This window comes from Cydia pomonella, chromosome 22 (assembly GCF_033807575.1).
Source record: "Cydia pomonella isolate Wapato2018A chromosome 22, ilCydPomo1, whole genome shotgun sequence".
Taxonomy (NCBI): domain Eukaryota; kingdom Metazoa; phylum Arthropoda; class Insecta; order Lepidoptera; family Tortricidae; genus Cydia; species Cydia pomonella.
In genome coordinates this window covers 12,478,216-12,493,749 of record NC_084724.1, presented here as the reverse complement: position 1 = coordinate 12,493,749, position 15,534 = coordinate 12,478,216, and the positions used below count along the sequence as shown (strand labels likewise).

General features: G+C 35.3%; 1 protein-coding gene across 1 annotated transcript in view; it reads right to left on the bottom strand.

Annotated features, from left to right (window-relative positions):
- Positions 1 to 14,523, bottom strand: part of LOC133530251 (eyes absent homolog 2) — a 56,361-nt gene extending 41,838 nt beyond the window's left edge. Inside the window, exon 1 of the mRNA XM_061868130.1 lies at positions 13,643 to 14,523. The gene's annotated coding sequence lies outside the window, so the exon portion shown is untranslated. The remainder of the gene's footprint in view (positions 1 to 13,642) is intronic.
- Positions 14,524 to 15,534: the final 1,011 nt, after the last annotated feature.

The following is a 15,534-nucleotide window of genomic DNA, read 5'->3' as shown; positions in this document are numbered from 1 at the left end:
AAGCCAGCCAAACTTAGCTCTATGCCAACATATGCGAGATCTTACATTTCTTGTTTGTGTTATATAAGCAACATGATACATATACATACTAATGGCTCTGTGAAATGTAGACCTCGCAGATCGATGATGATTGCCCGAGTCAAAACGTAGACCTTAGCTAACGCTTCGGTCAATTACATAAAAATCGTAACAAAGAAACGAAATAAAATGTTCAAGCTACTTACAGACCTTTAACTGTATACCACGTAGGCGGAGAAAAAATACTATAATTTGTAAATGAGACCTCATTACCTTACTTTATTTCTTTAGGGACCGTGCGCGTTGGAGGGTCTGCCATCTTGTAGCCTGAATCGGAACCATAAACATGTACATTTACACGTCACGTGTTTTCTTGTGCATAGTAGGTTCTGCCATCTTGTGGGCTACATCGGAACAATAAACATCACAGTTACGCCTCGCGCCAAAAATCTGACGGCTCCTGTGCTGCCTCCTATAGTTCATGCACGCTCCCTATACGGAACCCAAGAAATATTTATTGGTAGTAGATATCTACTACATCCTTTTGAGCAATATGACCTGCTCAGCAAAACAGCATGGGGCTACCATTGTTTGTTTTACTAGTCAGTCCAAAACAAGTGTAATCATAACAATCATATTTCAACGGCAGCAAAGAAATACCAAAGACTATGCATAATTATTATAACACGCCAATAAAATACTGTCTGTCTGTTACATCGCGATTAAACCCTTGAACTAATTTATGGTAAAATTTAGCATGGAGATTGAATCCTGGAAAAGGACATAGAATTTTTATCGCAAAAAGCAGCCCTAAGTGGGTGAAAAGTCGGTAGGAATTTACCAAATATAGAAGAAATATTTCATACTACCTCCTGCCCGGGACTTCATTTGCGTGGCCTTCGGGCCTTAAACTTTTAAACCATACAAAATTTCATCTAAATAGGCTTATCAATTAGCGGTAGGTCTCCGTTTTAACTCGGCCATTTTGCTTTCATATGTCCGGATATTCTCCTCTACGTCGCAATTCTTAACCGATTCTCTTCAAATTTGGTGACCAGATTCTTTGATTAAATAGATTTTTTTTTATTTACATTTTCAACGCTTAACGTGAGGTCTACAGCTCCACTAGTACTAAGTAGGGATGAAAATAAGCCGCGAGCAGACTATACATAGTACTTCCAGTAAAGTAATAACTATCTATTCGATATGCTTATCGACAGCGCGACAAAGTTGTATAAAGTTTAACGCACGAATAATGATGTTGTCTCAGGATCTAGCCAGGTTGTAAACCAGGATATATATCGCTTTGCGTGTTGCAAGTATCAAAAATTGCATTGGTGAATGATTTGGGGGTTCTTTAGGGAAATTATCTTGGATTGATTATTGGTATCAAATTATACAAAAACCTGTATTCACCTAAAACTCAAGGACTCGAAGTAAATGATGAGTCCAAGGGTTAAACTGGCATTCATTATCAAAAAAACTCTTAACGTGCTTTAACAAAAACGTCACTAACACGCCTAGGGGGCGCAAGCGAGCTAATGTAAGCCTTACTTGAAAGTGTGAACTGTGAATGTTAGTTTGACAGTGTCCGCTATAACACCTATAGTTGTCCTTGGCGCTATGGGCACAACTAGTGACGACGACTTTAGGTGTTCTTAGCGTTCAAAAGGTGAATAAATTGTGGAGAAAGTTAGATTCACCCTATCTTTGTACATAATACACACAGTAAACATGCAACATCACGGTTTCGATTAAATACCTTTAAAACCCAAAGATTTCTAGACAATTATTCTATTATTCTTAGCCTCCAAACAAAGATTCCCAAATTTGGTCAAAATCAATAACCATACTTGAAACGAAACGCACAGTGCTTGCATCCTGGCAATAAACTACTATAGTAAACACCCTTATATTGAAACAGGCACCAGTAATGGAATGGTATAGACAAATCCTGTAAAACAAGTATTTACCATCAGTTTTTAATCGCTGGCAACATTTTACATTCATATTTGTTATTTTGAAAATGAATGGCACCATACATTCCATGACTGGAGCAAAAAGTTTTAATTGGTTAATAATATTGAAACCAATTGCAGTAGCTTTCATTAAATAGATAGAAGACATAAAGGACGAATTGGACATTCTACTTTTAAAGCATAAAGCGGTAGAAATTTTACCGGTGTCGAAGACATATCACAAACACTCCAAATTTTCTCTTAAATGTTCCATGATTAGTGTCGTCAACATAGTGGCTCTGAGTGCTGTTGACTTCAAGCTCTGCTATTTAGAAAACGAAATTAACAAATCTAATAATCATCAAACCTGCTCCCAAATTTCACGAAAATCATTTGAGGAATGAAAACAAGTATAAGAAAACAGACAGAAATATCTACAAAACCATTTATGCCCAAGCTTTAACGATGACTTTAACTCACTTGCTCAACAATAAAAATACATGCAATAAAATTAAGACAACGGAACCCTAGAATTGTGCTAATAGCGCTAGGACTTATAGGCGAGCTGTAAGGCCTCGCCAGCATGTTTACATTATTTACACAGCCGTATCAGGAGAGCCACCTAACGCCATGCACTCCTGGTGGTCGCGATATTGAATCATGATGTCATTGCCGGTGCACTGTTTTTGGCAGACAAAGGCGCCGGGCTATCAGGTTTTGATGACATATCAGTACGTTGATAGGTTTAGAACGGACTTTTATGTATAATCAGGAGAAGTTATCTATTTATACCAAGTATAGCGTTATGATTATGAAACATTGAAGTTGTATAAATGATTTTACGAGTTACTTGTTAAAAATATTGATGGTAATAATGGTTGATAAGAACCGTGAAATATGTCTTGTGTTTGTTTCATTAAACACTGTTTCAGTGTTTTACTTGAATCCAAAACTTTTTAAGTTTCACGTGAACCTGCTGATAGGCTGCATATTTAGATGCTGCTGAGGCGCTGAGAGAGGTTTTGTGGACGAGTTAGTAAGTAAAATATGGTTTAAAAATATAACATAATAGAACGATGAGATTAATTAGTGTAATGTAGCTAAAGTAGATAGATAGTGGCGAAACACAACGATTGATTCGGTCGGTACAGGCTGTTGTTATGTCTGACCATACTCTAAAGTCTAAGGGATCATACTGAACAACTTTTACTATGGGAGGAGGAAATCTGTTGCCTCATACATTTCGGTGAAACACATGTCAATGTTTTCTATAGAACAGCTAATTTAGGGACTTCGGGGTTGGCCTAATAGTAAAAGTTGCCAAGTATTACTCACATATTCACCCCTCAGAGTATGGTTAGACATAAAATCATCCTGTACATCAATAGTTATGCATCATGTACTGTATGTGAATGATTTTAAAACCTCATGTCGATATTTGCCAATAAATTACCAAGAAAATTCTGCATATCCCAAATAAAGTCACAAAGTAAGGTTCATATAATATTTAGTTTAAATTCTCCCCGAATTAACATTTCAGACACGCATGCCTACATTTTTAAATTATTCAAATATCCCCGTAACAAATTAGTCAACCTCCACATATCTCACCCGCTAACTGGGCTACTAAGCATTCATAAACGAAAACACATCAAGATTACAGTTGGTATGTACACAAAAAATTGTCCAGGCTCAAGCGTGATCGAATCCGCAGATAACAAACGTTGAAAGGGCCAGATCGTATCAGTCTGTGTCACATTTTTGAGAATACGTGTATATGAGTTATGTATAATATTAATGTAGCATTCGGATTTAGGATGGGAGACAAATTTTATCGAATAGGGGGTACAGTAAACAAGGACAAATCACAATTCGTCATGGTTTTCATAATTTGTTACTAGACTGACGAGGAAGGGAGGGAAGAAGGGAAGGGAAGGGTTCATGGTTTCCTAGTATGTTTGTATACGTGTATAAATATATGGAGCGCCATGCTGCCGTATTTTTGGAATTTTTATTAACTTTATGTTTTATCTTGTCATATTTTTCCATATTTTTAATGTCTAAATTTTTGCATACCGATAAAAACGGACCGCTTCAAATCAAATCAGCGGAAATGGCAAAATTTGAATGTTTTTAGCATTTCATTAGTCACATATAACGCACAACGCGCGCCGTGTCAAATACCGTCGCTGTTTATAAATTATAACAAACACATCCGCTTTTTTCGTATAAATTATCCTATATTATTCAAGATAGCGGCGAACTGTGAACTATGGACGTGGTTGGACTAATCTAGGTTATTCCTGACAATAGACAACGATTTTGAATGATTTATTAATATCACCCATTTTTGGGTGATTCTGATTATCTAATAGACACGACTTGGTATTTGACGATTGTCCAGTTAGTAGACGTACATTACTAAGTTACGTAGCATACTCTGAGTTTTGGTAGTATTGTATGACCAACAACCACCATCAACCTTGTGTTAATGTTTTTTTGCATAATATAGGACTATAGGAGGCAAACGGGCAGACGAATAGCGTGATGGTTAGCAGGTAGCAGTTTTGGTAGCAGTGCGTTGTCGGCCTTTGTATGTAAACATTTTATTGTACATTGGGCAAGTTAAAACACAACAAAACAAATATATACAATGTACAAAGGCGGACTCATCCCTGTAAGGGATCTCTTTCAGTCATTAAGCTGGGAGTACTCTGTTCTTGAAGGTTTGAAGGTTGTATTAGTCCGGAAATTCCGCGGGCGACAGTTCATTCCACATCAGTTCAGCTGGTAGTTATAACCTTACCAATTATAGGTGACTGACCAAAAGGCAGATATAATCTTATTCCTACATTTTGTTTTAATTAAGTTAAACTAAATAAAGTTACTTAAGTTATTGTCCATCAAACTATCCTCTAATAGTTCAGCTTAACTAGCCAGCCATGTGTTACAAGTTGAATGTAAGAACTTCACTTCGCTCGCTGGTTCAATAACTAATGCCATGCATAACAACCGTAATAACCATTGAAAAACTATATCGTTTGTTTGTTGCGCACGAGAATACGGTTAACAATTGAATGAATTTTCAGCCATTGGAAATAGGTACGCCTGTTGTGAGTGAGGTGTGGATGTTTTTAGGTTTGGGTGGTTAACCAATAGATAAACCGCATATTTTTAGGTGATTGTTCAATAGATCAATAGATATGCGTGTCGGTAAAAGCACAGTTTCTAAGACTTGAAAAATATTAAAAAGTTAGGTAACATAGAATTTCAGATTTTCTCCGCCCATCAACGGCCTATCTAAACTTTTCGAAGACACGGACGGCTATAAAATAACCGTAATTAAGTAGACTTAGAATTAGTAAGCAGCTTCCAATCGATATCGAAATTAATTTTATAGCAACTCTAATGAGCAAGCAATCACCGAATTCCGAGATAACCATCGCTCGTACCCGTACAATAGTCAAAACGACCCTATTAATTACACTAACGCCCCAGAAAGTTCAGTAACCACGGCCGAGACAAATAAAACACATCACAACGAATGACCATAAGGTCCAAAAACAATCGCCACATGTGGCCAGATTGACGAAAAGAAAAACAAAATTAATATCCAGTTTTGTCTCGCTCCGACATATGGTAATGTTGTGCGCGCGTCCTGCTCGTGCGCAACGAAATCATTCTTGGAAGGCGCACGCGTTCAATGCGGGCGTTGTGTTCGAATTCCGAATTGGAAAAAAAGGAATGAAAGCGACGGTTGTGCTCTTGTGCTAAAATGCCGGGGTTCTAGCCTCGAGCGGATTACTGACATTAACACAACATGACGGGAGGAAGAGTCTGGTTATGAATTCGAGGTTTTAATCAATATTGACCTTTCTTATAAGTGTGTGGTGGTCAATAACTACCTATTCAAATAAAAATTTTAAAAAAAATCCGTTTATGCCAAAAATGCTTTACATCATTTTGGAAAAAAGCTGAGACACTTCAAACTGCTAGATCGATTATTATCAAATATAGCTAAGCAAGTTTCCTTGCGGTGGCGCAAGGAAAGTTGCTTTCACGTAAAGAAAATCCGGTCCATCCGTTTGAGAGCCACGATGCCACAGACAAATATTGGCGTCAAGCCTATAAGAATATAGGCAAGAATGCCTCGCGGGTTTATAATCATGGGATGTGCAGTACCTATAAAGCAGAAAAAATCGCTGGTGATTCAATTTTGGAATCTTTCGCTTTCTCGGATATACACGCACGACACGGGGTTAAACGACAACGGCACATTCCTACACCCCGGCCCCTTGTAAAACAAATAACTACATATTTATGTAAACGGCACCAATCACGGGACATTTAGAAGAAATTTGGAGTATTTTTGATATTTCACTGCCACCTCTAAAATTTCTACCGCTTTATGCATTAAAAGTCGAATGTCCTATTCGTCCTTCATGTTTTCTATAAATTTAATGAAAGCTACTGCAATTGGTTTCAATATTATTAACAAATTAAAACTATGGGTTTTTGCTCCAGTCATGGGATGTATGGCGCCATTAATTTTCACACTAGAGTCATATCAAGATACGTTGGCAGCGATTTTTACAGTCCAGACAGTACAAGTGTTATTTTAAACGTCAAACTTCTATGAAATTATGACGTTTACTTAACACTTGCACAGGCTGGGCTATCAAAATCGCTGCCAACTTAGCTTGGAGTGACTCTAACAAATAGCAATGAAAATTTAAACTTCTTCTTCTTCTAATCTTTTAGGCTCTTGTTTATGGTAAAATGTTGCCAGCATTTAAAAACTGATGGTAAATACTTGTTTTACAGGATTTGTTTATACCATTCCATTACTGGCGCCAGTCCCATTACAGTGGCGTTAACTATATATTTTCTAAAATTAAAGTTCTCATTACTGTAAGCCATCTCGTTACACTTGTCCAACCAGTTATTGAGTATTATTCTGTCTTGTGTTCATTATTTTTGATCGTAAGTTTATCCTATAACACTCTATAATGTATGCAAATATTTGTATTTTATTTCTGACGCCTTGTTGTGTGTACGTATTGTAGCACTTTGCTACACAATTTTAGTTCTCATCTACCCAAAGGTTAACTAGGAGATAACCCTTAAAATGATAAGTTTACCGGTAACTACTTGTACTTGCCAATTTTATTGTATTCCTACTGTGTTGTAAGTACAGTCAGCAAAACTATTAGCTTAGCAATCCCATATAAACATTAGTATGTAGACGTGCCAAGCTAATTCCTGTGCTGACTGTAAATTGAAATACATTCCTGTAAATTGAAGTGTTTGATGCAACTAGATACTAATATAGGTTTATAGGTATATATTTCCGCAATATGTGATTTTTTTTGTGTTTCTATTATTATAATATCTCTCGTTATTATCACCAACATCGCTATTAATGTTAATTTTAATTACAATATCATCCCACACAAAACCGCCGTTAACGGGCTGATTCGTATCTCGCAACCAAGTGTTGGAATAATATCCCTCCACCATTAAGATGCCTTAAAACAAAGCAATCGTTTAAGTCTCATTTTAAAATGTACCTTTTAAATAAACAAATTGCAGGAATTCTGGACGGGTACTTGGTTGCAGATTACCGAATCTAGTCTGTATGTGTACAAACACTTTATCTTATTGTAGGCCGTTTTATAATCGACATCTGATATAATAGTATACGCCAACACGCACCTCACTCTTACATAATTTTTAATAGGCAAGCTACGAATTATTTTTGTATATTTATATTTTTTTGGTACATCGATAATCTGTCAGTGATCTGGGTTCTAGCAGAATTTGCAGTGCTTCACCCGAAAGAATTGAGCATTTTACTGAGCCCTGAGAACGCGGTTTTGTTTATTTTATTTTAATTGATGCTTTTTGTTCTTTATTTAATTTTCATTTTGGTGTTGCTGTTTCTATTATTTTACGTTTATATGTGTGTATTGTGGCAGGCGAATAAATGGTTACAAGAAATGCTCGCAACTAACAAAATACGAACATTGGAACATGTAAGTATTTTTAAAACGAGATGACGTTTATTTGACACTGCAGTCAAGTTCTGCTGACTTTCTAGCTGAATTAGATAACTGGTAATAAAAAACGGAAAATAAAAATCTCCAATAATCCTACACTTTCAATGGAACGCCTCAAAAATACTGAATCTTAAGAAATAAAACAAAAGCTCATAAGAAAGTTCGGAACTTATAAGTAAGAGCCCATAGCTGCGCCATTTCTCCCCACGTTCGCGAGGTCGGTCGGAAACTTTACCCGGGCCCGTTTTTTTGTTGGCGTCTGCCGGCACGGGCCACTGGAGGGCTGGGACACTTAAAATCCAAAAAGTTATAATTGATAATTTATCCCGAATATACAATAATGCAATATTAACGGAGTTAGTTTGACATATCGCAAATCACGCACCTCATGGTGTACTCCTACTATTCATAGAATACAAGAAGGAAAACTATAGTACAGTCAAATGCAAAAATATGTATCGAAAGAATCGTCTCATAAATATGGTACTACGCTCTTATTACACTGGAATAAGATGCTATGGGACATATTTTTGAGCAAGTACACCCATATTTTTACACTTGACTGTACTTACTAAAATAGTGAGTATTTAGTGACCTAGCGCGAAGGTCTGCGTTTCAGCTTGGGCAAAGATGCTTTTGTTTGCCTGGATTTATATGTTTTTTTTTTGTCGATTCAGAAAATGGTGGAGTTGTAGGGGTTTGGTACAGCTATCAAAGCCACTACTCCATTACTTTTTGGAATCTTAACCATATTGCTTGCACAAATAGGTTATAAAATGCTTCCGTAGGTCAATCCGTCTGTTCCACGTTCGGATGTTTTCCTCAGGTAGGACGCATTTCTCAACCGATTCTTCAATTAAATTTTTGGAATTTAAAAAAAAGTGATAGTCATTTTGGAATTTAATAAAACGTGAAACTCACACCTAGGCGTGTGAGTGAAATAGTTTGGTATTTAAATTATCCACATTAAGTGTGGATTTAAAGAATAAGTTAATTTAATTTTAAGTACGCTTGACGAAGCCAGTGCATTTTTATTTTTTACTGTATGCTTGTTATATTCTTCAACTACATGCTTATATTGTATACAGCCTGCTTATATAGTATATTATGACATGGCCTGGAATAGGAGCAATTAATAAACTAAACTGTAGGCCGTACTCCTCAAACTGACCAGCATTTGTCCAGATACTTTTAAAGCGTGAGAAGCGATGTTAATTGGGTCAAACTCAAAATTATTTTCGTTCTCTTGTTTTTGTTCCCAAAAAATGTGACAGAGTCTTTTTGTATGAGATGAAATTAATTTTTTAAATTTTCTCATGTATGTAAATTATAATCTACAGCTAGAAAGACATGCAATAGCTCTATAACTGGACTTTAGGACTTAGAAATAAAACAATGAAAAGAATTTTGACCCAATTACGCTGATGATAGTGTACATTGAAAATAATACTTAAATTGTATGAAAAAAAAAAACTACAGACAAAGACATCTTTTTTTTAAGTTTTTGAACAAACGTTCCTTTAGGGAGTAAAATCTGTTTTAGTTATTTGCTCGTGTTACAGGGGACACCCGGTATAGCATGGCTTGTAGACCTGGTCCTGACCACATCCCTAGTCACGCGCGAGCGCACTAAGCGGAGCCGACGGTTCGGGGAAGCCAGCAGCACGCTCCGCTGCGCACAGGCTTAGCCGGAAAGGACCCGACGCAAGCGCCTGTATTTAGCAGCTAATCGGATATATTCGTAGCCTTGGAGAATGCTAGAATTTTTATGAGAAGGCGAATTAACTGGCCAAAATTTTAAATAGAAACATAAGTTTTAGGGGCCTTTCATCGGTTAAAGCTATATTTTGTACTGCTAAAGAATATTTTTATACCACTTCAGTGGCAAACAAGCATACGGCCCGCCTGATGGTAAGCAGTCACCGTAGCCTAAGGACGCTAGCAACTCCAGGGGTGTTACTTGCGCGGTTGGACACCCTTTAAAAACCTGTACACTCCATTTTTGAAGAGCCCCTCGAGAAAACCTCGGCAGCTCACTCCACAGCCCTCGGTAAGCTTCTGTTGTAAAAATTACACCTCACACATTTAATCTAGGTCCTTTTAAATGTATATAAACTAGCTCTTGCCTGCAACTTCGCCTGCGTGGAATAACGATGATTGATAAAAACTACCGTCCTTCCCGGAGCCTCAAACTCTCTCTCTCTCTCTATACTAAATTTTATCCAAATCGGTATAACGGTTTAAGCGTGAAGAGCTAGACATTTACTTCTGCATTTAAAATATTAGTAGTAGTAGTAGTAGTAGTAGGGATACATAATTCCTGAATATCCATGGTACTTCTCTCAATTGTTCCAACGCACTCGGCCCATAACTGCTCCGAGCAGTCATAAAGGCTCCTCTAGTAGGCGAGAAGAGAACGTGCCATCGGCGTTATGCTTTGGAATGGACAACATGAATCTGTTCAATGTTTGAGAGCCTACCGCGAAAACCGAAATTTTGTTATCAGCGTCTATCGCTCGCATAGAATAGAATGAATGAGCTTAGTTTTGTTAGTCAGCGAGAATTTTATACGTAAAATTCTTGGTGAAAAAAAGCTTGGTGAAACCTAAACTTAAATTTTGGCCCTATCTTCACTTAGGCCGAATTTTTTGTCACCTTTTTTTTAACCTACGATTTTTGACCAATACACATTAAAAGGTTAGGGTAATAATCAGGGTAAGCGCTCGTTAAAGCCAATAATCGAACGGTTTAGATGTTAAAATAATTGACGGTATGTTGACGAAAGTAGGCGTTGTTTTAATTTCAGCGACTCTACTTACCGCGATTTACAAAATATCACCGCCGTTCCGTTTGGTCAAATAATCAGCATGCAAAGGATTATAGAAGAAAACGGTTTGATAAACTTTGAACATTTTATAGACACTTAGTTCGATAGCGTAATGATCAAAAAATAAAAATATTGAAGCTGTACATTTCTAATTTTCAAAATTAAAATCTTTTATTTTACTGTTTTTGGACAATAGGATTCTCCCCTGTATTACCCGTGTTTTACCAAACTAATAACTTGTTTATGGAGTTCAATCGTTAATTTCTGACAATAATTTTTGCCACTTTTGAAATGACATTTTTGGCACTTATTTACACATAAAGTACATACAGAAATTAATCGATTCACCATTATTGGGTAAAAAATGATTCAAATAATTTGGCGTAGGTAAATACTTTTTTTTTAAATAACAAACTTAGAAAAAAACATTATTTATCACATACTATTTTTAATTAAATCTTTGAAAAGATCATATATTAAGAGCTAGTAAATTTTCAATGTCATACAAGTACAAGTTAACGTTGACTGGTAGAGAAGGCCTCGTGGCATTAAGTCCGCCTTTTGTACTATAAGATTGTTTTTCTATTGTGCAATAAAGATTAAATATAAAAAAAAAGTTTTAAGTAATACCTATTACGTTGAGTTTTATAAATACTAACTTCTCCCCGCAACTTTGTCTGCGTAGAAAAAAAATGGGATGAGTAAAATTATAAAATTGTCTTGTCTTGTCTTAAAAACGAAGAGGAGTACATTGAGCTATTATTTAATATTTTTTTACTCTTTATAAAAACATATTTTTACAAGCAAACCCTTAACCGATCACTAGTTTATAGAACTAGCATCGATAGTTGAGTTTATCGATACAGGAACTCCCTACTTGTCAAACAAAGGCACGCGGATTCCTATTTTTGATGATGATGATTGAAAAAACTATCCTATGTCCTTCACCGAGCATCAAACTATCTTCATACCAAATTTCATGACGTATATCGGTTTAGTGGTTTAATCGTGAAGAAGTAATAGACAGACAGAGAGATTTACTTTCGCATTTATATTAGAAGGTAGGTAGATGGAACGATAACTATCCTTATTGTCGTTAACAATAGATATGCATTTATTTTTATATTCCAGATATTAATATGACATTTCGATTATCCAATTCACCTACTACCCATCACATTGTTTGTGTGCCAATTTTCCAGTAAAATGCCAGATGGCTCGGATAAAATTAGGGCAATCTAACTTCATCCTAAATTGTACTTTCGTTTTAATATCCTATCATCAAAACGTTTCTAATTAGCCCAAATGACCTTTCGTTGAGTAACACATTTTACTGCAACATGATAACAACTCCAAGATGTCAAATTTCATCTCAATCAGATAAAGTCGGAAGTTGAATTTTAACTGAGAAGTCCTCTGTATATATCCATTATGTATATTGGTACTTAGTAAAACTTAATAATCATTTAAAAAATAACAAATAATAAATTTAATAATAACATGGGGAAAAAAAATATTGCCTTATAATTTCATGACTACTTTTGATACGCGATACGCCTATTTTATATATCTTAAAAATAAAATTGTAAAATGTGTGAATAATTTAATGTACCTAGTTAAACTTTTGGGTCATAACTATTTCCAATAAGACAATTTTCTGATTAGTTAGTCGTTTTCTTCAAAACATACTGTACTGCTAATAATATATTTATTTTTTGGTACCACAACGGGAATAAAGCTTGTGATTAACTCTACGTTTTAAACTTTGGAACTGAATGTACTTTATTTTGCCATATACCTTGAAAAGTACTTAATAAGTAAATATAAGTTTCAAATATCTACTCCATTTATTATTCCATTTTTTTTTAAACGTGAAGAGGTTTTAATTATTGTCAAAATTTGTACCATAGAATTTTATTTCTAAATTAAAAATAGGCTATAAATAAACTTAAAACTAATGATAAAAAGTTCCATTTTGCAAAAAGTTGTTTCGAAAATCCTTATACATTGAAGTAATGACATAATTATACACTAAGCGCCTACATAATGGAACACATTTTATATACTCGTACTTATCTTCTGTCACAAAAACGTTGAATACCTTTTAAAAGCGCGCGACCATTTTTTACCTAATAAAATTCTTAAAATAAAAATATGTACTATACTTTTCGGATAAATACATAATAGCTACCCTAAAAATATAGTTGTTTTTTTACTTAGATTTTTTGAAATTTGGATATATGTGATACAATTTTAAAAGATTATTCATAACATGTGTAAATCTACCTATCCAATTTTTGCCTCTACAATTAATTAGTTACTTTATGATTATCATGTACCTAATCTAGTATAGTCCCACGGATCCCACAGTCAAACTGTGCAAACAGTTTTGTGGGACGTTGTATTTAATATTAAGTCAGTATCCACTGTATTTTATTGAAAAAAAAAAAAAACTAGTAATTGTTAAGTAGTTTTGTGAATGAATCATTTCCGTACGTAATGCCATCTTTGCTTTAAATCAAAAGTACAGGTCAAAAACCAGGCCAAGGTTGCTAACATGTTATTCTTTAATTATCTTTATATTTTTTTGTTATTATTTTGTATTTATCTCATAATGCATACCAAATCATTCTTAAATAGGTAAGACCTTTCAAAAACATTAACCAAAGCATGCGTTACTGTTACTGTTATAATTTTGAATTTTCTTCAACATGCCATATTCGTATTTGCCACACCACTCTGTATTCCGGTTAATTTCCATTCGCAAACACCTCACTTACCTAAATTACATTAAATCTATCTTCTATCAATTCACATAAAATTTGAGCGACACTAGAAAACACTGAAAACACAAAGTTTCACCTTCCACTTGTTAAAAATTCTATTTTGTAATTTAATACTGTTGTATTTTGTACGAGCGAGTTTAATCGTTTTGTCGAAGAATCCGGTTTATTTTTGTATGATAAAAGGGGCGAAGGAACGCGTAGGATTTTAAAAAAAATAGGCTCAGCAAACAATTGCAGAGCTAACAAAGCAGCGCTTCGCAGCTATCCGAAGCTGTACTGAAATTCTAAACCCCGACTTCGGTGTCCATGTCGTGCACCCCCCATTACTGTATTTCCACTGAACATGAAAATGTCCTTACCACCTTTATATTACACGTCAAAATCAACCATGTTTGCTTAGGCAAAGGGTTTAGAATGCAATAGCGCGTAACGCCCTATCAGTCGTTCCTCGAAGCGCCCAAACCGGTACAAGGCTATGAGAACGTGTAATTTAAAGACGGAGCTGCGGAGCGGTTAGGACAGCTATAGTGGTCTCTGTCGCGCACGTAACAAAGGCTCTGCAGCTTTTCGCGATGCAATGTTGGGTTGCTCACTTTTTGCTATTCTGTATTGGATTACGTATTATTTTGTGAATTAGATTGTGTCGTGGTGTCAAATTATCTTTTGTACCAGGTATTTTAGGAGATATGTCGGGAAGCAGGTACATGCATTTTATTTGGTACGTATAATTTTAGTCGATGCTTTTGTGAAGTTTGTAGAAGACTTGGCTTCTGTTGTTATGTATCTCTGTTTAAAGTTTTAATAGAAGTAAAATATAAAACTTCAAATTTGGAAGTGCTATACTGTGTTCGAAATATATTAATATCTCAGGAATCCTATTTTTTTCTTGCTGCCAATCTTTCATATACACATGTATATCTGAACAAAATTCAGTCCAATCATTATTATTCACTACTCAAAATTGCACATCATATAATACGTAAATGGGTACATAACAACATTTATTTTTGTTGTCTAGAATTATCAAGGTCTAAAAAATATTTGATGATCAAACAAACTTACTTAAGTGAAGTTCTTGCACAATTATGTGAACAACTTCATGCGTCGCGATTATATTGATCATTGACATTTTCCAATTCTGTTACTTGAAGATTTTTACGAGTTCTCGGTCGTCGTCGTCGTCGGACTTATCTTTTATTTTATTTGTATCATAGATTTCATATCGATTCTACCCTTGAATATTTTTAGAGCTGATAGTTGCAAGTAATTTCTTACAAAATCTTTGTAGTTTTATACTTTCATCGCTTTTTTATTATTTTCTATTTTAAATGACTGTTGATTTTTTTGTTTTAATTATTCAAGCACAAGTAACGTTGGATCTAACTGATAATTGTCAAAGGACAAGAACACTCGAAAGTTCTATGGTTCTAATCAAAGGATTCAATAGGCAAACTGCTAAGGAGCTTCTAGGGCTCAAAAGACACAAAACCTGCCTGCGCGGTGACCAGAATATTGACTAGACACTGTAAGTTTAACAAACATATGTTTTAAATTGGAAAGAAACAAGATGTGATGCAGGTTCTGCCAGGAGTCAGAGGAGACTGCAATGCACATTCTCTGTTCCTGTGGATCACTAATGTCAAAAAGAATTACCCACTTAGGGCGGCACGTATTGCAACCCTACGAGGTACAGAACATTACGGCCCAAATAATCTGGAATTTCCTGGATTCAACGGGCATTAGTAATGAACTTTAAAGGGCTGTCACAATAGATCACTGCCTGGTCGACGTGGCACTCAAAGGCTCACAAACTCCAATAATAATTGATAATTTATCCATACATTAAACACATCTACCGTCTATTAAATAAATAAAGATGGGATGTA